Below are 26,618 nucleotides of genomic sequence, written 5' to 3' on the forward strand. Positions count from 1 at the left end.
TATTTCACTTAGCATTATACTCTCTAGCTCCATCCACATCATTGCAAATGGCAAGACTTCATTCTTTTTATGGATGAGTAATATTCCATTATATATATATATATACATGTACCATATCTTCTGTATCCATTCATCAATTGGTGGACACTTGGACTGCTTCCATATCTTGGCTATTGTGAATAATAAAATCAATTCCTATTTTAAAACTTACTGGAGGGGCACCTGGGTGCTCAACTGGTTAAGAATCTGCCTTTAGCTCATGTCATGATTCTGAGGTCTTGGGATCAAGTCCCATGTTGCTCAGTGGGGAGCTCAGTGGGGAGTCTGCTTCTCCCTCTCCCTCTGCCCTTCGCTGCCCCCCCCTCAGCTCGTGCTTGCTCTCTTGTCTTCTCTCTCTCTCTCTCTGCACAGTGTCTTTCTCAAATAAATAAATAAAATCTTAAAAAAATAAAAATGTAATAGTTCCCCACTGTTTTTAGATAAAGACATGACTTCTTTGCCTGCCATCAAGCCTCTTCCCAATGTAGCCCCTGCCTTTTGACAAGCTGTGTGCTACAAGGGAGGCAGTGTCTATGTCCAGCACCAAAGCTGGATTAAGATCATTCTAAGCTAGTCATGATGGCCCTGTTCTCTCACTTATGGTTCAGATTTGGGCAGGTGACACATTCCTGGAGAATGGAAAGTTACAGGAAGTCTGCTGTGAGCTTCTACAGAAGTTTCCTTGTTGGTAGAAAGAGATGCCATTTCTTCTTCACATGCAAGTTGTCATGCCTGGAACTGCAGCAACTAGTCTATAGCCATGTGAGCAGCTGGCCTGAGGTCAATGCTGCCTCAGAGAGCAGATTAAAGACATGAAAAGAACCTGGGTCCTTGATGTTATTACACAGTCACTGACTTAAACCCAGGAACCATGGACCTCTCATCGTCTTGTAATGAGATATAATAAATTTCCCCTAATATTTAACCCAGTTCAGCAGAAAGTATACTACTTTTTTTTTAACAGATTCATTTATTTGTTCTAGAGAGAGAGAGCACACGAGAGTGAGTGGGGGACGAGGCAGAGGGAGAGAACCTCCTCCAAGCAGACTTCCTGCTGAAGTTTTATTTATTTATTTATTTATTTATTTATTTATTTATTTATTTATTTATTTTAAATATTTTTTTATTTATTTGTTCATGAGAGAGAGAGACAGAGACAGAGACAGAGACACAGGCAGAGGGAGAAGCAGGCTCCATGCAGGGAGCCTGACCTGGGACTCGATTCCGGGTCTCCAGGATCAGGTCCTGGGCTGAAGGCGGTGCTAAACCACTGAGCCACTCGGACTGCCCTTTATTTATTTTTTAAAAGATTTATTTATTTATTCTAGTGAGAGAGAGAAAGCTCGTATGCAATTCAGGGGAGGGGCAGAGGGAGAGAATCTCCAAATTGATCAAATCAATTCCTTTTTATTTTTTTAATCATTTTTAAGTTTTAATTTTAATCCAGTTAAGATATAGCATAATATTAGCTGTATTAGCTAATACAGTCTATTAGCTATTACAGTCTAAGAATGAGCTATTAGCTCAGACTCTTTGCTGAGTGGGGATCTGCATGCAGGGCTTGATCCCACCACCCATGAGATCATGCATGACCTGAGCCCAAACCAAGACTCAGAGGCTCTATCAACTGAACCACCCAGGTGCCCCTGAAAGTCTCCTACTTCAATTAATATGTTAAGCATATATTAATGTGCTTTTGGATGGACTGTGCTCTCTACTAGAATGCTTGATTGCTTGATGAACTCCTACTCATCAGTCAGAACCCCAATCCACTGTCATCTTGCCTGTAACAAACTTTCTTCTTTCTTTAAGAGTTTAGTTATTGCCTCCCTTGGAATCCCCTAACATTTGCCGTCATGACAGGAGAAACTGAGTACATCTAGTTTTTTTCCTTTTTCTTACCAGAAGACACCAACCAAGTTCTTGTGACCTGAAAGTTGGGGTTTATGTTGTCCTAAGGATAATGAACTCGCTTTTACAAAAGAGTTTTTATTAAAGAGCTTTTCAAACATATGAAAGTAGAGAGAGTAGTATCATGGCCCAATGGCTCTTTCACCCTGTCTCAACAATGGTCAATATTTTACCAATCTTATTTCCTCCATTACTACACTTCTGTTTTTCTGGAGCATTTTAAAGGAAATCTTAGGCATGATATAATTTTATCCATTAAAACTTTAGCATACAATGGGGCACCTAGGTGGCTTAGTTGAGCATCAGACTCTTGATTTCAGCTCAGGTCATGATCTCATTGGTCATGGGACTGAGCCCTGCATGGGAAATCCCCACTCAGCAGGGAATCTGCTTGGAGATTCTCTTCCTCTGCTCCTCCCCCCACTTGCACACAAGCTTTCTTACTCTCTAGAATAAATAAATATTTGAAAAAAATAAATAAAACTTCAGCATACATGTTGAACTAATCAAGATTTTAAAAAATGACTAGTTTTTGTTTTGTATTGTTTTTAGAAGCTACATTCAATTGTTTATTAACCTATTTAATAAATATATACAAGTTATTACTGTGTGCCAGGTCCAGTCTCAGCTCTGGCTGTTATTGTGTTAAGCAAGGATGATAAAAGTCCCCATCTTCACAAAGAAACACATGACAAACAAATTAGCTTTAGAGAGTGACAAAATGAAGAAATAAGACACGGTCATGTGACAATGACTAGGACAGGGAGGGCGTTATCTTATTTTGGGTGACCAGAACAGTAACAGCCCAAGATTAAGAATGGGGCTCTGGAGGCTGGTTTCAAATCCCAGCACTACCACTTCTCAGCTGTGTGACTTGAGCAAATCACTTAAACTCTCTGAGGTCATAAAGCAGCTGCCTTATAGGGTTGTTGGGAGAATTAAATGGGTTAACAGATGTAGAACACTTAGTAAAGTGCCAGGCATGCAGTAATTGCTCAGTAGATGTGGGAATAAAAAAAGCAAAGACTTTTGAAGGAGGCAACTTTTTTTATTTATTTATTTATTTATTTATTTATTTATTTATTTATTTATTTATTTATTTATTTATTTATTTATTTATAAAGTAGGTTCCATGGCCAACATGGGGCTTGAACTCAAATCCTGAGATCAAGAGTCACATGCCGGGATCCCTGGGTGGCGCAGCGGTTTGGCGCCTGCCTTTGGCCCAGGGCGCCATCCTGGAGACTCGGGATCGAATCCCACATCGGGCTCCTGGTGCATGGAGCCTGCTTCTCCCTCTGCCTGTGTCTCTGCCTCTCTCTCTCTCTCTCTGTGACTATCATAAGTAAATAAAAATTTAAAAAAAAAAGAGTCACATGCTCCACCAACTAAACCAGCTGGGTGCCCCTGAAGGAGACAACTTTTGAACTGCGACCTAAATAATGAGAAAGAATTAGCTGCATGAAGATCTGCGAAGAGCATTCTGCAAGAGAAAAGATACCGAGGCAGGGATGAACTTGGTGTATTTGAGAAGGAGAAGGGATGCTTTCAGAATTTGGAGAGGCAAAACTGAGAGTGAGAAGGGCAGATTAATGGCAGGAAAGGTGAGCAAGAGTCAGGTCATGAAGGGGTGGGCTTGCAGGCTTCTGTTGGGAATTCAGACTTTCTTTAAAGGACAACAAGGAGCTACTAGAGAGTTTCCAGTAGGGGAGTGACCTGAACTATACCTGTTTGGAACAATTACTGTCTGGCTTCCATGTCTTCCATGGAAGAATGGATTTGGAGTGAGGATAAAAGCTGAGAAACGAGCTAGAAGCTTTACCCAGAACATGTGCAGAACCTGGAACAAGAGGCCCCTATACCATGTGTTTAAATATTTAACAGTTAGATCAGGTAAAGAAACTTTAATAAAACATGTTCTATCCTCCTACCTTGACACTATCCCTTCATAATGTCAAAATTGAAAAATATGTGTAAAGCCACAGTTTGTAAGACTGAAAGTCAACAAAATACTCAAGATGACTGAGCTTAATCATTGTGAGTTGTGGGATTCCTGGGTGGTGGTGGCACAGCGGTTTAGCGCCTGCCTTTGACCCACGGCGCAATCCTGGAGACCCGGGATCGAATCCCACGTTGGGCTCCCGGTGCATGGGGCCTGCTTCTCCCTCTGCCTATGTCTCTGCCTCTCTCTCTCTCTCTCACTGTGTGCCTATCATAAAAAAAAAAATCATTGTGAGTTGTGTGTGTTGTTTATAGACTTTTGATGTTTTGAAGAATAATAAAACGATACATCATTTATAAATAACTTTGTGTGTGTGTTTTGTTTTATTTTTTTTAGATTTTATTTATTTATTCATGAAAGACACAGAGACAGAGAGAGGCAGAGACACAGGCAGAGGGAGAAGCAGTCTCCATGCAGGGAGCCTGGTGTGGGACTTGATTCTAGGTCCCCAGGACCACGCCCTGGGCTGAAGGCGGCGCTAAACTGCCGAACCACCTGGGCTGCCCTATAATTTTGTATTTATTCTAGTAATTTCTTTTTCTTGTTGTCCTTTCAGAAATATCACTAATTACTTTTAGGTCAGGTTTTTCACATAATGTGTCCTATTGACAGTAATCCTATCATAGGGTTAAAGATTTATTCAAAATATATGAATTTGAATATATTTTCATCCAAAATGTAATTTAAGCAAATGTAAAATATTATAATTTAAAATTTTTAAATTCATATTTTATCAAGTTATTTTTCTTCTAAAATATGCAAAATTGTTAAAATGAAAAGGCAAAATATAATTATAGTAAGTGAATGTTAAATTTTACAATCAAAATTATTTAGAGAAATTTGGAATTAGTTTTTTTAAGGATTTTATTTATTTACTTATTTGAGAGGGAAAGAGCAAGTGAGCAGGAGGAGGGGAAGAGGGAGAGGGACAAGTAGACTCCGTGCAGGATGCAGGGTTCAATCCCACAACATAAGGCTCCAGTTCACTTGGAGATCATGACCTGAGTTGAGATCAAGAGTCAAATACTCAACCAACTGAGCCACTCAGGTGCCCCTGAAATTAGTTTTTAAAAATTTGATTAAATATCATTAAATAATTTAATAAAAGTAAAATCATTTGCAACTCTGGTTGCAACACCAGTGTCCATCTCTTTGCCAATGTAAAGAATTGGTATCAATATCACTCACGTTATATCTCGGCAAACATGCATGTATAGTTAAGAATAATAAAATTGTCAATACTGCAAAATATTTCTCGGATACCATGTGCAACTCCTGTAAATATAGAAGCAATCCATGAGCACTTCTGGAACCATAGAATGGAATGCAGAAAGCAGTAAGATATTATAGATTCCGCAGTACAATGCTTTGTTGTACAAGAATCCACTGGATTCATACTATCTGAGGGGAAGGATCTGACAAACTAATTGATTTGTCTCTTCTTTTATGTAAGCGATTCCACCATTCAGATCCTCCCCACAGTTGGAAACTGTCTGTCTTGAGTGTAAGCAGTGGCACAAGCTACTGAAAACCATTAGATGTGCTTGTCTTTTCTTTAGAGATGTGGACGAGCTTGCCCTGAGTCATGAGAGTGGATGTGTAGGATTATAGGATGAAAACAGTTCCAGGACTGAGTGTCAGATCAGCAATAACAGAAGTATCTGTGTATCTGTAAAATGGGGATATTGGCACCCATCTCATTGGGTCATTGAAAGGATTAAAGGTAATAATGTATTATAAAGCCCCAATATTTTGTTTTTTCCTTATTGCACAAAATAACATTCAAATAAGTTGGGCTTAGATAGATTTGGTTCTTGCTAGAGGTGATGGCTAGGATGTTAGTTAAAATAGCTTGGATTTGGGCAGCCCCGGTGGCGCAGCAGTTTGGTGCCGCCTGCACCCTGGGGTGTGATCCTGGAGACACGGGATCGAGTCCCACATCGGGCTTCCTGCATGGAGCCTGCTTCTCCCTCTGCCTGTGTCTCTGTCTCTCTCTGTGTTGCACATGGATAAATAAATTAATTAAAAAAAAAAACAAAAACAAACTACACATTTAAAAAAAATAGCTTGGATTCTTGGGACAGATTTTTAAAAAATAAATTAGTACTATTTTATTGTAAAAGTAATACCATATTCAGTAATACTGAGTTCAGCCAATATGGTAGACTGAGTTAATGACAAAATATCTTTTCTTCAAGTTCACACTCACAGAAATGTTTGGAAATGCTGCCTACTAAAAAGTCATTTCCTCCTCCTACCTGTTCTTCCTTCACCATTGTAAGAGTTCACTGCCCAGTACAGAGACTGGAAAATGTCCAGATTCACTTTTCCTGCTTCTCTCATGGATAGTTTATAGGCAGGTTCTGGCCAATGGGACCTGAGGGAAAGTCTGCAAAGGGACTCTGGGAAAGGTTCCCCACTATGATAGCAAGGGATGCATGGAAAGAAATGCCTTCTTCTTCTCCAGGCAGCACCATGTCTGCTTCAGCCAGGTTATGACTATGATGAAGAATATTACAGTTGGATTGAAGAGGAGAAGGGTGGAATTTCTTGGGTCCTTGATGTCATTGTTGAGTCACAAAGTTAACCTAAGAATCCTTAAACTCTGCGGTACATGCAAAGATGCAAAGAGGGTCAGAATCCATTCCATCTTCTTGGGATTAGCATCCCAAGCAAAGAAATGATTTTATTTTTTAATATATTTTTAACGACTTTATTTATTTGAGAGAGAGAGAGAGAGAACAAACAGTGGAGAGGGGCAGAGGGAGAGAGAGAGAGAGAAAGAAGCAGGTTCCCTGCTGAGCAGGAAACTCAATGCAGGGCTCAATCCCAGGAAGTGGAGATCATGACCTGTGCCAAAGACAGATACTTAACTGCCTGCGCCCCGCAGGAGCCCCAAGGAAATTATTTTAGTTTTTTTTTAAGGTTTTATTTATTTATTCATGACAGACATAGAGAGAAAGAGAGGCAGAGACACAGGCAAAAGGAAAAGCAGGATCTACGCAGGCTGCCCAGGAAATGATTTTAAAAGTTGGTCTAGGGCAGCCCCGGTGGCTCAGAGGTTTAGCGCCGCCTTCAGCCCAGGGTGTGATCCTGGAGATCCAGGATAGAGTCCCACGTCGGGCTCCCTGCGTGAAGCCTGCTTCTCTGTCTGCCTGTGTCTCTGCCTCTCTCTCTCTCTCTCTCTCTCTCTCTCTCTCTCTCTCTCTCTGTGTCTCTCGTGAATAAATAAATAACATCTTAAAAAAAAAAAAAAAGGTGGTCTAGGGTTGATGATATCCATAGGCCCTGTCAGACAAAGTGTGACATATCTCTGTAGAGTATTTGTATAATCCACTGTCTCCATAGTTTGCCTTTTCTAAATGTCATGTAATTGTTATTAAACAGTATGTAGCCTTTTTTTAGAGTGGCTTCTTTCACTACCAGTAATGTCCATTTAAGATTGGACATGTCTTTTCATGGCTTGCTAGCTCATTTCTTTTTTAGTACTGAATAGTATTCCATTGTCTGGATTTACCAGTTTATAACATCCACCCCCCTACTGAAGGACATTCTTGGTTGCTCCCAAATTTTGGCAATTATGAATAAAACTGCTATAAACCTGCATGTGCAGGTTTTTGTGTGGACATATGTTTTCAACTCCTTTGGGTAAATACCAAAGTATGTGATTGTTAGATCGTATGGTAAGAATATGTTTACATTTATGTGAATCTACCAAACTGTCTTCCAAAGTGGCAGTATGATTTGCATTCCCACCAGCAATGAATGAGAGTTCCTGCTTTCCCACATCCTCATCAGAATCTTGATAGGGATACATCTACATCTATATTGAATCTACAGAGGACTTTGGGTAGCAAGGACATTTCAATAATATTAACTCTTCCAATCCATGAACACACAATAGCTTTCTTTTTTTTTTTTAAGATTTTATTTATTTATTCATGAGAGACACACAGAGAGGCAGAGACACAGGCAGAGGGAGAAGCAGGTTCCTTGCAGGGAACCCAACGTGGGACTTGATCGCGGGACTCCAGGATCATGCCCTGAGCTGAAAAGGCAGATGCTCAGCAGCCCAGGCATCCCCATACAATAGCTTTCTATTTATTTGTGTCTTCTTCAATTTCTTCTATCAATGTCTTGTAGTTTTTGGTATCTTTCACTTCCTTGGTTAAATTTATTTTTAGGTATTTTATTGTTTTCGATGCTACGTGGTATTGTTTGTTTCTTTTTCAGATAGTTCATTGTCAGTGTATATAAATGCAACTGAATTTTATATGTTGATTTTGTATTCTGAAACTTTACTGAATTTATTTATTAGTTCTCACAGGTTTTGGACTCTTTTTTTGTTTTTAAAGGAAACTCTACCCCCAATGTGGGACTCAAATTCATGGCCTTGAGATCAAGAGTTGCATGCTCTACAGACTGAGCCAGCCAGGTGTCCCAGTTTTGAAGTCTTTAGAATTTGTCTATATAGAAGATCATACCATCAGCAGATAATTTCACTACTTTCTTTCTGATTTGGATGCCTTTTATTTACTTTTCTTGCCTAATTGCGCTGACTAGGATCCACTACTATGGTGAATAGGAGCAGTGAGAGTGGGTATACTTGTTCCTGATCTTAGAGGGAAAGCTTTCAGCCTTTATAACACCGAGAATGATGTGAGCTGTGGCTTTGTCATATATGGCCTTTATTAAGTTGAGGTATGTTCCTTCCATACCTAATTTGTTGAGAGATATCATGAAAAGATGTTGAACTTTGTCAAATGCTTTTTCTGCATCTATTGAGATGATCATATAATTTTTATCTTTCATTCTATTAATGTAGTGTGTTATATTTATTGATTTGCATGTGTTGAATCATCCTTTCATTCCAAGGATGATAAATCCCACTTGATGATGATGCATGATCCTTTCAATGTGTCGTGGAATTCGGTTTGCTGATAGTTTGTTGATGATTTTTGCATCTGTGTCCACCAGTGATATTAGCCTGTGGTTTTCTTTTCTGGTATTATCCTTATCTGGCTTTGATATCAGGGTAGTGCTTGTCATAAAATAAGGTTGGTAGTATTCCCTCCTCTTCAGCTTCTTAGATGAGTTTAGGAAGGTTTGACACTAATTCTTCTTTAAATGTAGAATTTAACCAAGCAGCCATCTGGTCCTGGGCTTTTTGTTGTTGTTAGGACGGTCCTGATTACTGATTCGGTATCCTTACTCACTATTGGTCTTTTCAGATTTTCTATTTCTTCATTAGTCAGTCTTGGCAGATTGTATGTTTCTATGAATTTATTCATTTTTTTAGATTGTCCAATTCGTTGACATGTAGTTTTCATAGTAGTCTCTTATGATCCTTTGTATTTCTGTGGTATTAGTTGTAATGTCTCCTCTTTCATTTCTAATTTTATTTATTGGAGTCCTCTCTTTTTTTTATTGGTAAGTCTAGCTAAAAGTTTTTAAAATGTTTATCTTTAAAAAAAAACTGACTTTTAGCTTTGTTGATTTCTTCTGGTGCTTTTCCATTCTCTGCTTCATTTATTTCTGCTCTGATTTTTGTTATCTCCTTTTTCTGCTAACTTTAGGCTTAGTTTGTTTGTCTTTTCTTTTTTTTTAAAGAATTTATTTACTCATGAGAGACACAGAGAGAGAGGCAGAGACACAGGCAGAGCGAGAAGCAGGCTCCCCGCAGGGAGTCGGATGCGGGACTTGATCCTGGGACTTCAGGACCACACCCTGGGCCGAGGGCAGGAGCTATACCGCTGAGCCACCCAGGGATCCCCAGCTTAGTTTGTTGTTGTTTTTTTAGTGCCTTAAGGTGTAAAGTTACATTGTTTATTTGAGATCTATCTTTATTTTATTTATTTTAAAAAAGATTTTATTTACTTATTTGACAGAGCACACAAGGAGGTGGGCAGCAGGCAAAGGGAGAAGGAGAAGCAGGCCCCCTGCTAAGCAGGGAGCCCAATGCAGAGCTCAATCCCAGGACCCTGGAATCATAACCTGAGCTGAAGGCAGATGCTTAACCGAGTGAGCCTCCCAGGTGCCCTATGAGATCTGTCTTTATTTTTAATGTAGTTATTTATCACTATAACCTTTCTCTTAGGATAGCTTTTGCTATATCCCATAAATTTTGGTATGTTGTACTTCCATTTTCATTTGTTAAAAAAAAATGTGTTTATTTCCATTTTGATTTCATCTTTGACCCACTGGTTGTTGAAATCCTAGCAAATCAACAGAAAAAGCTAATAGAACTAGTAAGCAATTTAGCAAGGTCCTTAGATACCTGTCAATATAAAAAAATCAGTTGTATTTCCATATAGTAGAAATATAGTTTTCATCTCTGGTGCAAAAAACAGTACTATTTACAATAACACCAAAAAGAGCCATGAAATGGATATAAATCTAACAAATGCTGTATAAAATGTGTATGCTAAAAACTACAACTACAAGACACTGATGAAATAAATAAAACTTAGGCAAATGGCAAGTTATACCTTGTTTCCAGATTAGAAGACTCAATATCATTAAGATGTCAATTCTTCCTAAATAGATTTATAGATTGAATATACTATATTTCAAAATTCTAGCAGGAAATTTGGTAAACATCAGCAAGCCAATTCTAAGAATTAAGTTGAAAAGTAAAGGAATTGGAATAGTCAAAATAATTTTGAAAAAGATGAACAAAGTTGGAAGACTCATACTACTTTATCTCAAGTCTTATATAAAGCTACAGAAAGAAGTCAGGGCACCTGGGTGCCTCAGTCAGTTAAGCATCTGACTTCAGCTCAGGTCATGATCCTGGAGTCCTGGGATTGAGTTCTGCATTGGGCTCCCTGCTTGGCGGGGAGTCTGCTTCTCCCTCTCCCTCTGCTGTTCCCCTTGCTTGTGCTCTCTCTGTCAAATAAATGAATAAAATATTTAAAAAATATATATAAAGCTACAGAAGTTGAGATAAACTGGTATTAATGAAAGGATAGATCCAGATCAATGGAACATGAGTTCAGGAAACAATTCAAACATGTGATCAGCTTGTTTTTTAGGCATCTTTATTTAGTTACATTTCACATGCGATAAAATTTACTTATTTAGAGCATATAATTCTTTGGCTTTAGTATATTTACAGGGTTATACCAAATATCACCAAAATCTAAGTGTAAAATGTTTTAATCTCAAAAAGAAACTTCAGACCCTTTAGCAGTCAATGAGTGAGTTATTACTCACTCACCCACTCCTCTAACTTAGGTAGCCACTAATAATCTACTTTCTGGTGTCTATGTGTCCAGAAATGCCTATTCTGGACATTTCATATAAATGATATCCTACAATATACACTCCTTTTGTAACTAGCTTCTTTCACTTAGCATACTATTTTCAAGGTCCATCTGTGTTGTGGCATGTATTAGTACGTCATTCTTTTCGTTTTTTTCACTTTATTCTTTTCATGGCTGAATAATATTCCATTGTATAACCATGCATGTATATTTTTTGCATGTAGTTATTAGTTGATTGACATTTGGGTCGTTTCCTTTTTTTTTTGGCTATTGTGAATAATGGTGCTCTGAACATTCATGCACAAGTTTTTTTGTGTACATTTGTTTTTGTTCCTCTTGGGAAGAACTTGAGCTTGGAACATATGGAGAGAATTCAGTTGCCCCCAAATTAAGTTGAATTGTGTGCTTAGGGTATGTAAAGCTCCAGATGGGCAGTTTAGAACCAATGTGGGAATCCCTTTCCATGGCATCTGCTAGTCTTTGAGAATTCCTCAGGAGCAATACTTAGGCTTGTTATAGTCTTTCTGTGCCCTAAATCTAAGGTTCTGGTCTAATTACTGTTCTCCTATGCTAGGAGAGGAATTGCTGGGTCATATAGCAACACTATGTTTAACATTTTGAGAAACTTACAAATTGTTTTCCAACATAGCTACTGCACTTTACATTTTCACCATCAATGTATGAGGGTTCCAATTTCTCCACATTCTTACCAGCACTTGTTATTATCTGTCTTTTTAATTTTAGTCACTGTAGTGGGTGTGAAGAGGTATCTCATTGTGATTCAATTTATTTTTTACAAAAGTGCAAAGGATGTTCAGAGGAGAAAAGATGGTCTTTTTAACAAATATTGCCAGGGCAATTGTATATCAGTATGCAAAAGATGAACCTCAATCCTAACCTTTTATCACAAGTAAAAGTTAACTCAAAATGGATTATAGACGGGTGGTATGCAAAAGATGAACCTCAATCCTAACCTTTTATCACAAGTAAAAGTTAACTCAAAATGGATTATAGACGGGTGGCTGGGTGGCTGTCAGTTGAGTATCTAACTCTTGATTTCAGCTCAGGTCATGATCTCAGGGTCCTGGGATTTAACTGTGTACCAGGCTCTGCACTCAGTGAGGAGTCTGCTTGAGGATTTCTTTCCCTTTCCCTCTGACACTCCCCCAACTTGCAGGCATGCTCCTTCTCTCTCTCTCTCTCTCTCTCTCAAATAAATAAAAAGTCTTTAAAAAAATGGATTCCAGGATGCCTGGGTGGCTCAGTGGTTGAGCCTCTGCCTTTGGCTCAGGTCATGATCCTGGGGTCCTGGGATTGAGTCCTGCATAGGGCTCCCTGCAGGGAGCTTGCTTCTCTCTCTGCTTGTGTCTCTTCCTCCTCTCTCTCTCTCTCTCTTTCTCTCTCTCTATGTCTCTCGTGAATAAATAAAATCTGGGCAGCCCAGGTGGCTCAGTGGTTTAGCGCCGCCTTCAGCCTGGGGCATGATCCTGGAGACCTGGGATTGAGTCCCATGTCGGGCTCCCTGCATGGAGCCTGCTTCTCCCTCTGAGTGTGTCTCTGCCTCAATCTCTCTCTGTGTGTCTCATGAATGAATAAACAAAAATCTTTAAAAAAAATAAAATAAAATCTTTAAAAACAGAATAAAATATTTAAAATAAATAAATAATGGATTACAGGCTTACATTAAAGGCAAAAACTCTAAAAATTCCAGGAGGAAACATAGAGGAATATTTTATTATCTAGATCAGGCAAAAACTTCTTAGATATTATATAAAAATATAATCCATAAAGTAAAAAAAGATAAATTAGTTTTCAAAACTAAGAATCTTTGCTCTTCAAAAGATATTGTTAAAAGAATAAAAGAATGAGCTACAAGCTACAAATTAGGAGGAAATATTTTCATTACACATATCTAATGAAGGACTTGTATCCATAATATACAAAGAACTCTCAAAACTTTATAATGAGATAGTTAATAGCTCAATAGAAGTAGGCAAAAGATTTGGACACTTCAGTGAAGAAAATAAGTACATGAAAAGATGCCCAACATCATAGTTATTAGGGAAATGAATTAAAACCTTAATGAGATACCCACTGAAATGGCTCAAATTAAACAAAAAATACCATGTCCTAGTGAAGATGTGGAGCAACTGGAACACTTATACCTTGCTGGTGGAAATACAACATGGTACACTCTGGAAAACTGGTGGTTTCTTACATAAAGTTGAATATATATTTACCATGTGACTCAGCAATCTCACTCTTAAGTATTTCCGCCAGAGATAAAACAACTTACGCTCATATAAACATGTATGCTCATAATAGCCTTATTTATTTATTTATTATTTATTTATTTAAATATTTTATTTATTCATGAGAGACAGAGAGGGGCAGAGACATAGGCAAAGGGAGAAGCAGACTGTGGAGAGCCTGATGTGGGACTTGATCTGGGACCCCAGGATCACGCCCTGAGCCAAAGGCAGACACTCAAACACTGAGCCACCCAGGCATCCCTAACAGCCTTATTTATAATTGTCAAAATGTAGAAACAATTCAAATGGCCCTCAGCTGGGTAAATAGATAAACTATGGTTCATCTCTGCAGTGGTTCAATACTCAGCAATTAAAAGGAACCAACTAGTGATATACCCAACAGCATGTTTGAATGGCAGATTGCATTATGCCATGTTAAAGAAGTCTTACTCAAAGGGTACACACTGTATGATTCCATTTATGTGACATTGTTGAAAAGTCAAACCAATATGGACAGGAAACAAGTTGCCCAGGGTTTAGAGTGTGGTAAGGAGCCAACATCAAAGGGATAATAGGAGATTTGGGGGGATGAGGGAACTGTTCTGATTTTAACTGTGGCAGAGGTTACAAAACTATATATTTGTTAATACTGAAGACAGTGAAATTTACTATATGTAAATTAGAGCTCAATAAATCTGACTTTAAAAACTTACACTTTGGGGGGGTTTAGTTAGAAGATGGAACTAAAAATACATAGAGACAACAACAAAGATGGAAGAATATGTTTTTTTTTTTAAGATTTTATTTATTCATGAGAGACAGAGAGAGAGGCAGAGACACAGGCAGAGGGAGAAGCAGGCTCCATTCAGGGAGCCCGATGTGGGACTCAAGGATCATGTCCTGGGCTGAAGGTGGCGCTAAACACTGAGCCACCCAGGCGTCCCTCCTTTTTTTTTTTTTTTCCCCAAGATTTTTTTCCATTCATGAGAGAGAAAGAGAGGCAGAGACTCAGGCAGAGGGAGAAGCAGGCTCCCCACAAGGAGCCAGATGCGGGACCTGATCCTGGACCCTGGGATCACTCCCCGAGCCAAAGACAGTCGCTCAACCACTGAGCCACCTAGGCGTCCCAGAGAATATGGTTCTTTTTTTTTTTTTTTTTTAATTTTTATTTATCTATGATAGTCATCAGAAAGAGAGAGAAAGGCAGAGACATAGGCAGAGGGAGAAGCAGGCTCCATGCACCGGGAGCCCAACGTGGGATTCGATCCCGGGTCTCCAGGATCGCGCCCTGGGCCAAAGGCAGGCGCCAAACCGCTACGCCACCCAGGGATCCCGAGAATATGGTTCTAAGTAAAAATGTTTAAAAAAGATTTTTAAGTAGTTTCCATGACCAGCATGCAGCCTAGTGCAGGCCTTGAACTCATGACCTTGAAATCAAGACCTGAGCTGAGATCAATAGTTGGCCACACAACCGACTGAGCCGCCTAGGCACTCCTACGTTAAAATATTCTAAGATCTGTTTCTGCTTAGGAGGATTATAGAGATCTTGATTTACTTTAGATATCATATTATGTGCACATATTTTATTTTATTATTATTATTATTTTTAAAGATTTGTTTATTTATTCATGACAGTCACAGAAAGAGAGGCAGAGGCAGGCTCCCTCCAGGGAGCCTGATGTAGGACTTGATCCTGGAACCCTGGGATCAGAGCCTGAGTGGAAGGCAGATGCTTAACCACTGAGTCACCCAGGCACCCTTATTTTATTCTAAGTGCACATATTTTAAAATGTAGGGATGATGTTGGTTGGCATTGGTGGTATAGTGATAGATGGGCAATGAGGAGGGCACTTGATGGGATGAGCATACTATACATGCTATATGTTGGCAAGTTGAATTTAAATTAAAAAATGAAAAAAAATGTAGGGGTGACCAATAAAGGGTAGAAAGAAAATAAAGGCATCTCTTGCCTTACATTGGTAATCTGTTAGAATAAGATGTTTTGTGTGAAAACAGACTGGAATGAAACCTGGTTCCCATTATGTTAAATGGGAAAAATGATAACTCATGACATTTCAACATCAAACCCCAAACAATTTCTCAAAAGAGAGATAAAATATAGTGTGTCACCTGCATACAAGCAACGATCTATCACATTAAGATTTAATATGATTAGACCATTGCTTCCATGTATTACTGGCAAAGGATAGACATAAAGACCTATAAAATAGAATAGATAACCCAGAAATAAACCCTCACATATATGGCCAGTTGCTTTTCAACAAAGGTGCCAAAACCACTCACTGGGATAGTGAAAAGGATAGTCTTTTTAATAAATGGTCCTGGAATAACTGGATAGCCATATGCAAAAGAACAAAATTGAACCCTTACCTTATACCATAAGCAAAAATTAACTCAAATGGATCAATTGACCCAAATGTGAGAGTTGAAACTATATAACTCTTAGAGGAAAACATAGGGGAGAAGCTTTATGACTTTGGATTTGGCAATGATTTCTTGGATATGACACCAAAAGCACAGGCAACAAAAGAAAAAATTGATAAATTGGACTTCAACAAAGTTTAAAACATTTCTGTATCAAAGAACACTAATCAAGAGAATGAAAGTCAATTCATGAATGAAAGAAAATATTTGCAAATTGTATCTGATAAGGGATTACTATTCTGAAAATATGAAGAACTCTTACCACTCAACAATGAACAACCCAATCCAAAAATAAGAAAAGGATGTGAATCAGTTCTCTTTTTTTTGGTATGTTTTTTATTGGAATTCAATTTGCCAACATATAGCATAACACCCAATGCTCATCCCAAGTGCCCCCCTCAGTGCCCATCACCCAGTCACCCCAACCCCCCGCCCACCTCCCCTTCCACTACCCCTTGTTCGTCTCCCAGAGTAAGGAGTCTCTCAGGCTCTGTCGCTGTCACTGATATTTCCCACTCATTTTCTCTTCTTTCCCCTTTATTCCCTTTTACTATTTTTTACATTCCCCAAATGAATGAGATGATATAATGTTTGTCCTTCTCCGATTGACTTATTTCACTCAGCATAATACCGTCCAGTTCCATCCACATTGAAGCAAATGGTGGGTATTTGTTGTTTCTAATGGCTGAGTAATATTTCGTTGTATACATAGACCACAGCTTCTTTATCCATTCATCTTTATTTTTTATTTTTTTATTTATTTATGATAGTCACAGAGAGAGAGAGAGGCAGAGACACAGGCGGAGGAAGAAGCAGGCTCCATGCACCGGCACCGGGAGCCCGACGTGGGACTCGATCCGGGGTCTCCAGGATCGCGCCCTGGGCCAAAGGCAGGCGCCAAACCGCTGCGCCACCCAGGGATCCCTATCCATTCATCTTTTGATGGACACCGAGGCTCCTTCCACAGTTTGGCTATGTGGACATTGCTGCTAGAAACATCGGGGTGCAGGTGTCCCGGCGTTTTCACTGCATCTGTATCTTCGGGGTAAATCCCCAGCAGTGCAATTGCTGGGTCATAGGGCAGATCTAGTTTTAACTCTTTGAGGAACCTCCACACAGTTTTCCAGAGTGGCTGCACCAGTTCACATTCCCACCAACAGTGCAAGAGGGTTCCCCTTCCTCCACATCCTCTCCAACATTTGTGGTTTCCTGCCTTGTTAATTTTCACCATTCTCACTGGTGTGAGGTGGTATCTCATTGTGGTTTTGATTTGTATTTCCCTGATGGCAAGTGTTGCAGAGCATTTTCTCATGTGCTTGTTGGCCATGTCTGTGTCTTCTTTGGTGAAATTTCTGTTCATGTCTTATGCCCATTTCATGGATTGTTTGTTTCTTTGCTGTTGAGTTTAATAAGTTCTTTATAGATCTTGGTTACTAGCCCTTTATCTGATTTGTCATTTGCAAATATCTTCTCCCATTCTGTAGGTTGTCTTTTAGTTTTGTTGACTGTTTCTTTGCTGTGCAGAAGCATTTTATCTTGATTAGGTCCCAATAATTCATTTTTGCTTTTGTTTCCCTTGCCTTCCTAGATGTATCTTGCAAGAAGTTGCTGTGGCCAAGTTCAAAATGGGTGTTGCCTGTGTTCTCCTCTAGGATTTTTTTTTTAATTTTTTTTTAATTTTTATTTTTATGATAGTCACACAGAGAGAGAGAGAGAGGCAGAGACATAGGCAGAGGGAGAAGCAGGCTCCATGCACCGGGAGCCCGACGTGGGATTCGATCCCAGGTCTCCAGGATCGCGCCCTGGGCCAAAGGCAGGCGCCAAACCGCTGCGCCACCCAGGGATCCCCTCCTCTAGGATTTTGATGGATTATTGTCTCACATTTAGATCTCTCATCCATTTTATCTTTGTGTATGGTGAAAGAGAATGGTCTAGTTTCATTCTTCTGCACATGGCTGTCCAATTTTCCCAGTGCCATTTTTTGAAGAGACTAGACAGTTCTCTAAAGAAGATACATGAATGGTCAATAAGCACACGAAAATATCTTTAACATATCCTTAATTAGGATGCCTGGGTGGGGGCAGCCTGGGTGGCTCAGTGGCTTAGCGCCACCTTCAGTCCCGTGTGTGGTCCTGGAGACCTGGGATCGAGTCCCACGTCAGGCTCCCTGCATGGAATGGAGCCTGCTTCTCCCTCTGCCTGTGTGTGTGTGTGTGTGTGTGTGTGTGTCTCATGAATGAATAAATAAAATTAAAAAAAAAAAAAGGATGCCTGGGTGGCTCAGTGGTTTAAGTGTCTGCTTTGGGCTTAGGGTGTGGTCTCAGGGTCCTGGGATCGAGTTCTGCATCAGGCTCCTCACAGGGAACCTGGTTCTCCCTTTGTCTATGTCTCTGCCTCTGTGTCTCTCATGAATAAATAAAATCTTAAAAAAAGATATCCCTAATCATTAGAGAAATGCAAATTAAAATCACAATGAGATACCATTTCAGGGGTCCCTGGGTGGCTCAGTTGGTTAAGCGTGTGCCTTTGGCTCAGGTCATGATCTTGGAGTCCTGGGATCGAGCCTCACATTGGGCTCCCACTCAGTGGGGAGTCTGCTTCTCCCTCTCCCTCTGTGCTCTCTCTCTCTCAAATAAATAAAAAACATCTTTAAAACAACAAAGATACCATTTCAACAACTATTATAAAATACAAAGAAATGAATACAAAGTATTGGAAAGGATGGGAAGAAATTAGAACCCCTGTACATTGGTGGTTGGAATGTAAAATGGTGTAGCTGCTGTGGAAAACAGCTTGGTGATTCCTCAAAGAGTTAAACATAGAGTTACCATATGATAGAGCGTTCCACTTCTAGGTTTATACCCAAAGAATTAAAAGCAGGACATTTGTACTCAAATGTTTATAGCAAATTATTCCCAACAGCCAAAAGGTGGAAACAACACAAATGTCTATCAACAGACAAGTGGATAAGGGGCACTTGGCTGGTACAGTCAGCAGACCATGTGACTCTTGATCTTGACCTTGGGGTTGTTAATTTGAGCCCCACATTGGGCATAGAGATTACAAGAAACAAAAAAAAACATAAAATTGGATAAACAAAATATGATATATACATAAATGGAATATTAGCCTTACAAAGGAATAAGATTTTGATATACTCTACAGCATGGATGAACTTTAAAAACATTATGTACAGGGTGCCTGGGTGGTGCAGTAGTTAAGCATCCGACTCTTGTTTTCACTCAGGTCATGATCTCAGGGTTGTAAGACTGAGCCCTGCATCAGGCTCCTTGCTCAGTGCGGAGTCTGCTTCAGATTTTCCTTCCATCTCCCTATACCCCTCCTCAAATAAATCTTTAAAAGAAGTTATGCTAAGTAAAATAAGCTAGACACGAAAGGGCAAATACTGTATGATTCCACTTAGATAAGGTACCTAGAATAGGCCAATTCATAGAGATAGGAAGTAGATTAGAAGTTACTAGGTCTGGGGGACATAGAAAAATAGACAGTTATTGTTTAAATGGTACAGAGTTCCAGTTTGCAATGATAAAAAAGTTCTAGAAATGGAAGTGGTAGTGGTTGCACAATGTTGTGAATGTACTTACTGCCATTAAATTGTACACTTAAAAATAGATAAAAGGTCGGGTGCCTGGATGGTTCAGTCAGTTAAACGTCCAACTCTTTGTTTTGGCTCAGGTCATATTTCAGGGTGATGAGATGGACCCCTGCATTGGGCTCCATGCTGGGTGTGGAGTCAGCTTAAGATTCTCTATTCCTCTCCTGCTCCTTTCTCTTTTAAAAGGTGGTTAAAAGGATACATTTTTACTGTATATTTTACCACATACACAGAATCCAAAAACCATTGCTTCCTAACCACCAAACAAATAATATGGCTGTTAGCAAACAATAATTTTTATGCAATAGCATAACACAGCTATGCTTCTCTCAGCACCAACAACTTCTGACTTCACACCCCTTTTGTTGACTGGAAGCCACACTTTGGAAAGAACACTTGATTCTGATATTGTACCAATAACAATTGGAAATTATCTGAAAATATTTCCTACAATGAGTTTTGGTTAAAACATTGCACTGAATTTTGGGAATGTAAATACAAAATTTCCTTACATAAATTTTAGACAGAAAATGTTGCATGTGAAGATAAAAAGTGTGGAGTTCCAGTACTGAAAAACAAGAGGAAATGGTAAATGGGGAAATATCTCACAAGGTATGAATTACAGATCTTCCAAACCAACAAAAGGAAAATCAAGAATAAAGAAAACTAGGGGGCAGCCCAGGTGGCTCAGTGGCTTAGCACTGCCTTCAGCCCAGGGCATGGTCCTGGAGGCCTGGGATCCAGTCCCACGTTGGGCTCCCTGCATGGAGCCTGCTTCTCCCTCTGTGTCTCTGCCTCTCTCTCCCTCTCTGTGCTTCTCATTAATGAATAAATACAATTTAAAAAAAAAGAGAGAAGAAAACTAGGGACACCTGGGTGGCTCAGCGGTTTAGCGTCTGCCTTCAGTTCAGGGCATGATCCCGGAGTCTGGGAATCGAGTCCCACATTGGGCTTCCTGCATGGAGCCTGCTTCTCCCTCTGCCTATGTCTCTGCCTCTCTCTCTCTCTGTGTCTCTTGTGAATAAATAAATAAAATCTTAAAAAAAAAAAAAAAAAAGAATAAAGAAAACCAGACCAGGGCGCCTAGGTGGCACAGTCGGTTAAGTCTCCAGCTCTTGGTTTTGGCTCAGGTCTGATCTGAGTTGTGAGATCAAGCCCTGAGTTGGGCTCAGTGCTTAGGACAGAGTCTGCTTCAGTTTCTCTCTCCTGCTCCCTCTACCCCTCCCATCCACACTCTCTCTCTCAAATAAATATATCTTAAAGAAAAATGAAAAGATAAGAAAACTAGACCACTGAAATACAAGAAGTAGGTGTGCCTGGGTGGCTCAGTTGGTAACATACGCAACTCTTGATCTTGGGCTTCTAAGTTCAAGCTCCATGTCGGGTGTATAGATTACTTAAAAATAAAAAATATATTAAAAAATATATATAAATTTAAAAAATAACAAAAAATTAAAAAATATATATATAAAAGAAACAAGTGGAGTAAATATAATAAATGTACAGTATAAAAGTAAAGTAAATGTAAGACACAAAATTGGCACAAATAAGTTCAAATTGATCAATAAGCACAATACATGTAAACAGATTAACTTTTACCTATTGTAAGACAGAGATTCCCATAACAGATATCTTTTCTGAAGCTTTTTGATTCTTACAAAAGATACTCTGAAAACATAATGAAACAGAAAGACTGAAGGTAAAAGAGTATACACTAGGGAAGTAACAGCCAAAAGAATTCTAGTATCAATCTAATAACTCAGGGGGATCCCTGGGTGGCTCAGTGGTTTAGCGCTGCCTTCGGCCCAGGGCGTGATCCTGGAGTCCTGGGATCGGGTCCCACATCAGGCTCCCTGCATGGAGCCTGATTCTCCCTCTGCCTGTGTCTCTGCCTCTCTTTCTCTCTGTGTCTCTCATGAATAAATAAATAAAATCTATTTAAAAAATATAATAACTCAGTCTCAATATATGTAGCAAAAATCAACAGACTCACAAGGAGAAATTGGCAAATCAACAATCATTTTTAAAAAGATTTTATTGTGGCTCAGTGGTTGAGCATCTGCTTTTGGCTCAGGGTGTGATCCTGGGGTCCTGGGATCGAGTCCCACATCAGGCTCCCTGTGGGAAGCCTGCTACTCCCTGTATCTATGTCTCTGCCCCTCTCTCTCCTGAATAAATAAATAAAATCTTAAGAAAAATAAAATAAAATATTTTATTTATTTGGGAGAGCGAGCAAGCATGAGCAGAGGAGAGAGGCAGAAGGAGAGGGAGAAGTAGACTCCCTGCTGAGCAGAAAGCCCAATTCAGGGGGTCTAATCCAGGACCCTGGGATCATGGCCTGAGCTGAAGTCAGATGCTTTCCTGACTGATCCATGAGGTGCCCTCTCCAACATTTTTTTTTCCCTCCAACATTTTTTAATGAAAAATTTCAAACGTACTGGATGGAAGTTAAAAGAATCTCACACTGTTGAAAAAATCTCACCCAAATACAGGCATACCTTGGATATATTGCAGATTCAGTGCTAGACCACCACAACAGAGCAAATATTGCAATAAAGGGGGTCAAATAATTTTTTTGGTTTCCCAATCCATATAAAAGTTATGTTTATACTATACTATAGTTTATTACGTGTGAAATAGATAGGCCTAGAAAACAATGCATATACCTTAATTAAAACTACTTTAAAAAAAAAACTACTTTATTGGTGAAAGATGGTAACCATCACCTGACCTTTTTAATCTGTTTGCTAGTAGAGAGTCTTGCCTTCATGTTGATGGCTACTGACTGATCAGGGGAGTCGTTGTTGAAGGTGGAGGTGGCTGTGGCAATTTCTTAAAATAAAACAATGAAGTTTGCCACATTTATTAACACTTCCCTTCGCAAATGATTTCTGTGTAGCATGTGATGCTGTTTGATACCATTTTACCCACAGTAGAATTTCTAACAAAATTGGAGTCAATCTTTTCAAACCCTGCTGCTGCATTATCAACTAAGCTTATGTAATATTCTAAGTCTTTTGTTGTCACTTGAAGAATCCTCATAGCAACTTCACCTGGACTAGATTCCATCTCAAGAAACTATGTTCTTTCGTTATCTATAAGAAGCAATCCTTGTGCATTAAAGTTTTACCATGAGATTTCAACAGTTCAGTCACATCTCCAGTCTCCATTTCTTTTTTTTTAATATTTTATTTATTTATTTGAGGGAGAGAGAGTGGAGGGGAGAGGGAGAGCCCTGTGTCTGGTTCACTGCTCAATAGGGAATCATCTTCTCTTGCTCCCCTACCCAACCCCCCATTCGTACTCTCTCTCTCTCTCTCTCAAATAAATAAATAAAATCTTTAAACAACAACAACAGTAGGCCATGTTATAAACAATTGTGTTGTCATCCAGGCTTTGTTGTTGCATATGTTGTAACATCAAAGATCACTGATCACAGATCACCATAACAAATATAATAATGAAAAGTTTGAAATATTGAGAATTACCAAGATGTGAAATAAACACATGAAACAAACGAATGCTATTGGAAAAATGGTGCCAATAGAGTTGCTCACAGCAGGGTTGCCACGAATTTTCAGTTCGTAAAAAATGCAGTATCTGCAAAATGCCATAAAGCAAAGTACAATAAAACAAGGCATGCCTGTACTTACTACCTAAGTCCTACCAGTAGCATTTTACTCTATATTTGCTTTTACACATAACTATCCATCTCTCTTTCTATTTTTATTTTTTTTTTAAGATTTTATTTATTTATTCATAGAGACGCAGAGAGAGAGAGAGGCAGAGACAGAAGCAGGCACCATGCAGAGAGCCTGACGTGGGACTCGATCCAGGGTCTCCAGGATCACGCCCTGGGCTACGGGCAGTGCTAAACCACTGCGCCACCGGAGCTGCCCACCATCTCTCTTTCTATCCGTGTATCAACCCATCTTATTTTCTTATACATTCCAAAGTAAGTTGCAGTCACTATCCTTTCCCTTAAAGGCTATTAACTGAAGTTGACTATCTAGTTGCAAATTTTTCTTTTGAAATAAATTTTGCATGTGACAAAATGCACAAATCATTTTTAAAAAGATTTTTTATTTATTTATTCATGAGAGACACAGAGAGGGAGACAGAGACATAGAGGGAGAAGCAGGCTCCCTGTGAGGAGCCCAATGTGGGACTCCATCCCAATACTCCAGGATCAGGCCCTGGGCTGAAGACAGGTGCTCAACCGGTGAGCCACCCAGGCATCCCAAAATGCACAAATCTTAAGTATACATTTGCTGAGTTTTGAGAAATATATACACCCGTGTAACCTAAATGCCCAGCAAGATATAGAGTATTAACATCATTCCATAAAGTTCTCTCATGTCCTTTCAAGAATCAGAATGGGAGATTTTAATATACTTCTCAGACAAAAAAAAAATTAGTAATGATCCTTAAAATGTGAACAAGACAATTAACAGGCTATAGCTAATAAACATACAGAACTTCCTTCCATTTTTAAAAAGACTTATTTATTTACTCATGAGAGACACACAGAGAGACAGAGACACAGGCAGAGGGAGAAGCAGGCTCCCCATAGGGAACCCAATGTGGGACTCGATCCTGCATCCTGGGATCAGGCCCTGAGCCAAAGACAGACGCTCAACCACTGAGCCACCCAGGCATCCCAATTTCCTTCGATTAATAGAGAATACACATTCTTTGCAAGCACACAGAGAACATTTATGAAAACTGACCATGTATTAGGGCTCAAAGGGATTTTCCACAAATTCCAAAATATGAGTATCACATAGACCATTTCTTTTTTTTTTTTTAAAGATTTTATTTATTTATTCATTCATGATAGTCACACACACACACACAGAGAGAGAGAGAGAGGCAAAGACACAGGCAGAGAAGCAGGCTCCATGCACCGGGAGCCCGACGCGGGATTCGATCCCGGGTCCCCAGGATCGTGCCCTGGGCCAAAGGCAGGTGCTAAACCGCTGCGCCACCCAGGGATCCCCCTAGACCATTTCTTTTAAATCACAAAGTTAGCAAAGCCATCTTGCCATAAGTTGGCAAGATCTTGACAAGGCGTGGAGTCAAGGATGGACAGTAAAGCAGGGAAGAGGCTGATTCCTAACCCTATCATGTGAGCAGTTAGATTCTACTGGAACTTATTCTTGCTTATGCCAGTTTGTTGGGTCTTTGTCATTTGCAACCCAAGAGTTCTGAATAATACAGATGCTTATGAAGAAAGGTATGCTATAGTTATTCAGGCATCTTTTTTTTTTTTTTGAGGCATCTTATTATTATATGAACCATTCACATTTTTAGTTTGCTTCAAGTATAAAGCACATTATTTTTAAATCATCTGTGAAACAGTATTTTTTATGATGGCCTCCTTATAGATGAAACAAAGTTTAGGGCAGTCCCGGTGGCTCTGTGGTTTAGCGCTGCTTTTGGCCCAGGGTGTGATCCTGGAGTCCCGGAATCAAGTCCCACATTGGGCTCCCTGCATGGAGCCTGCTTCTCCCTCTGCTTGTGTCTCTCATGAATAAATAAAATCTTAAAAAAAAAAGAAAAGTTTATAGATTCAGAAAGTTTAGGTGACTCACTCAAGATCACAGTCCAGTGAGCCCCTTCACATGGTTCTCCAAATTTCTGAGACACTTCTTTTATACTAATTATACCCCATCTGTTCCCTTGTTCCTCCTCTAGATGGTGAGCTCCTCAAGGGCAGGGATGGGTCTTCATCTTTGTGTCCCTACGGGGCCTATTAAATATGAGATGCTACTGATATTTATTGACTGAATGAGTGAAGGAATGAATGATTAATTCTCATGTCAAAAAGCAAGGGATAGGAATCCCTGGGTGGCTCAGTGGATGAGCATCTGCCTTTGGCTCAGGTCGTGATCCCAGGGTCCTGGGATTGATTCCCACATCAGGCTCCCTGCAGGGAGCCTGCTTCTCCCTCTGCCTGTGTCTCTGCCTCTGTGTTTCTCATGAATAAATAAATAAAATCTTTTTTAAAAAAGCAAGAAATAACGTGTGATATTGAGAGAGGAAGAGAAACATGTTTTTTAAAAAAGATTTTATTTAGTTATTTTAGGGAGAGAGAGTGTGTACAAGCAGGGATAGAGGCAGAGGGAGAGGGAGAGAATCTCAAGCAGACTCCATGCTAAGCTTGATCTCATGACCCTGAGATTATGACCTGAGCTGAAATAAAATGTCAGAAGTTTAGCCAACGGAGCTACTCAGATGCCCCAAGACAGAGTTTTTATTAGGATTCTTGGAGGAAGGAACATTGAAGAGAAAGGTAATTCAAACCATTGTAGACAAAAAAAAGGGGGGGGGGATTAAAAAGAATCATGTAAAGACATGTATAACTTCAATAATAGGATCTCAAACAATATTATGAATCTCTCCATCTTTCAGGGGTGCCTGGCTGGTTCAGTTCAGTGGAGTATGTATCTCTTGATCTTGGGGTTGTGAGTTCAAGCCCCACCTTTGATGTGGAGATGGCTTAAAAATTAAAGTCTTAAAAAAAAAAGAATCTCTCCATCTTTCAACCTACGTTTTTTTTTTTTTTTTTTTTAAGATTTTATGTATTCATCTGAGACAGAGAGATACAGAGAGAGAGAGCATAAACAGGAGGAGAGGCAGAGGGAAAGGGAGAAGCAGACTCCTCTCTGAGTGGGGAGCCCAATGTGGGGCTTGATCCCAGGACCCTGGGTTCATGATCTAAGCCCAAGGCAGATGCTTAAGCATCTGAGCCACCCAGGTATCCCTCAATCCACCTTCTGTGTACATGTTGGCCTTACTTTCCTCAGGCTCCCCAGTGGGATGGTGAATGTGATAATTTACAACCTAAAGGTGGCATCTTTACAGCTTATGATCCAAGGAATGGAGAACCAAACATCTCTCTCTGCCTCACCCCTACCTTTATTTCCCCAAAGAAATCCTTTGACCAGGATGGGCTCAGGTGCCCATCCTGAGACCAAATGATTAAAGCCAGTGGGTGGGGCAGTATTACGGACTACATGTTTGTTTCCCCACCCAAATTCATATGTTGAGACCCTAAACTCCATTGTGATGGTATTAGGAGGTAG

At 39.6% G+C, this 26,618-nt stretch overlaps 1 protein-coding gene across 4 annotated transcripts in view; it reads right to left on the minus strand.

Moving 5' to 3' along the window:
- Positions 1-26,618, minus strand: part of MTMR14 (myotubularin related protein 14) — a 98,891-nt gene that overhangs the window by 65,659 nt on the left and 6,614 nt on the right. The window lies entirely within an intron of this gene.

The sequence above is a fragment of the Vulpes vulpes genome, chromosome 9 (assembly GCF_048418805.1).
Source record: "Vulpes vulpes isolate BD-2025 chromosome 9, VulVul3, whole genome shotgun sequence".
In the NCBI taxonomy this organism is placed as follows: Eukaryota; Metazoa; Chordata; class Mammalia; order Carnivora; family Canidae; genus Vulpes; species Vulpes vulpes.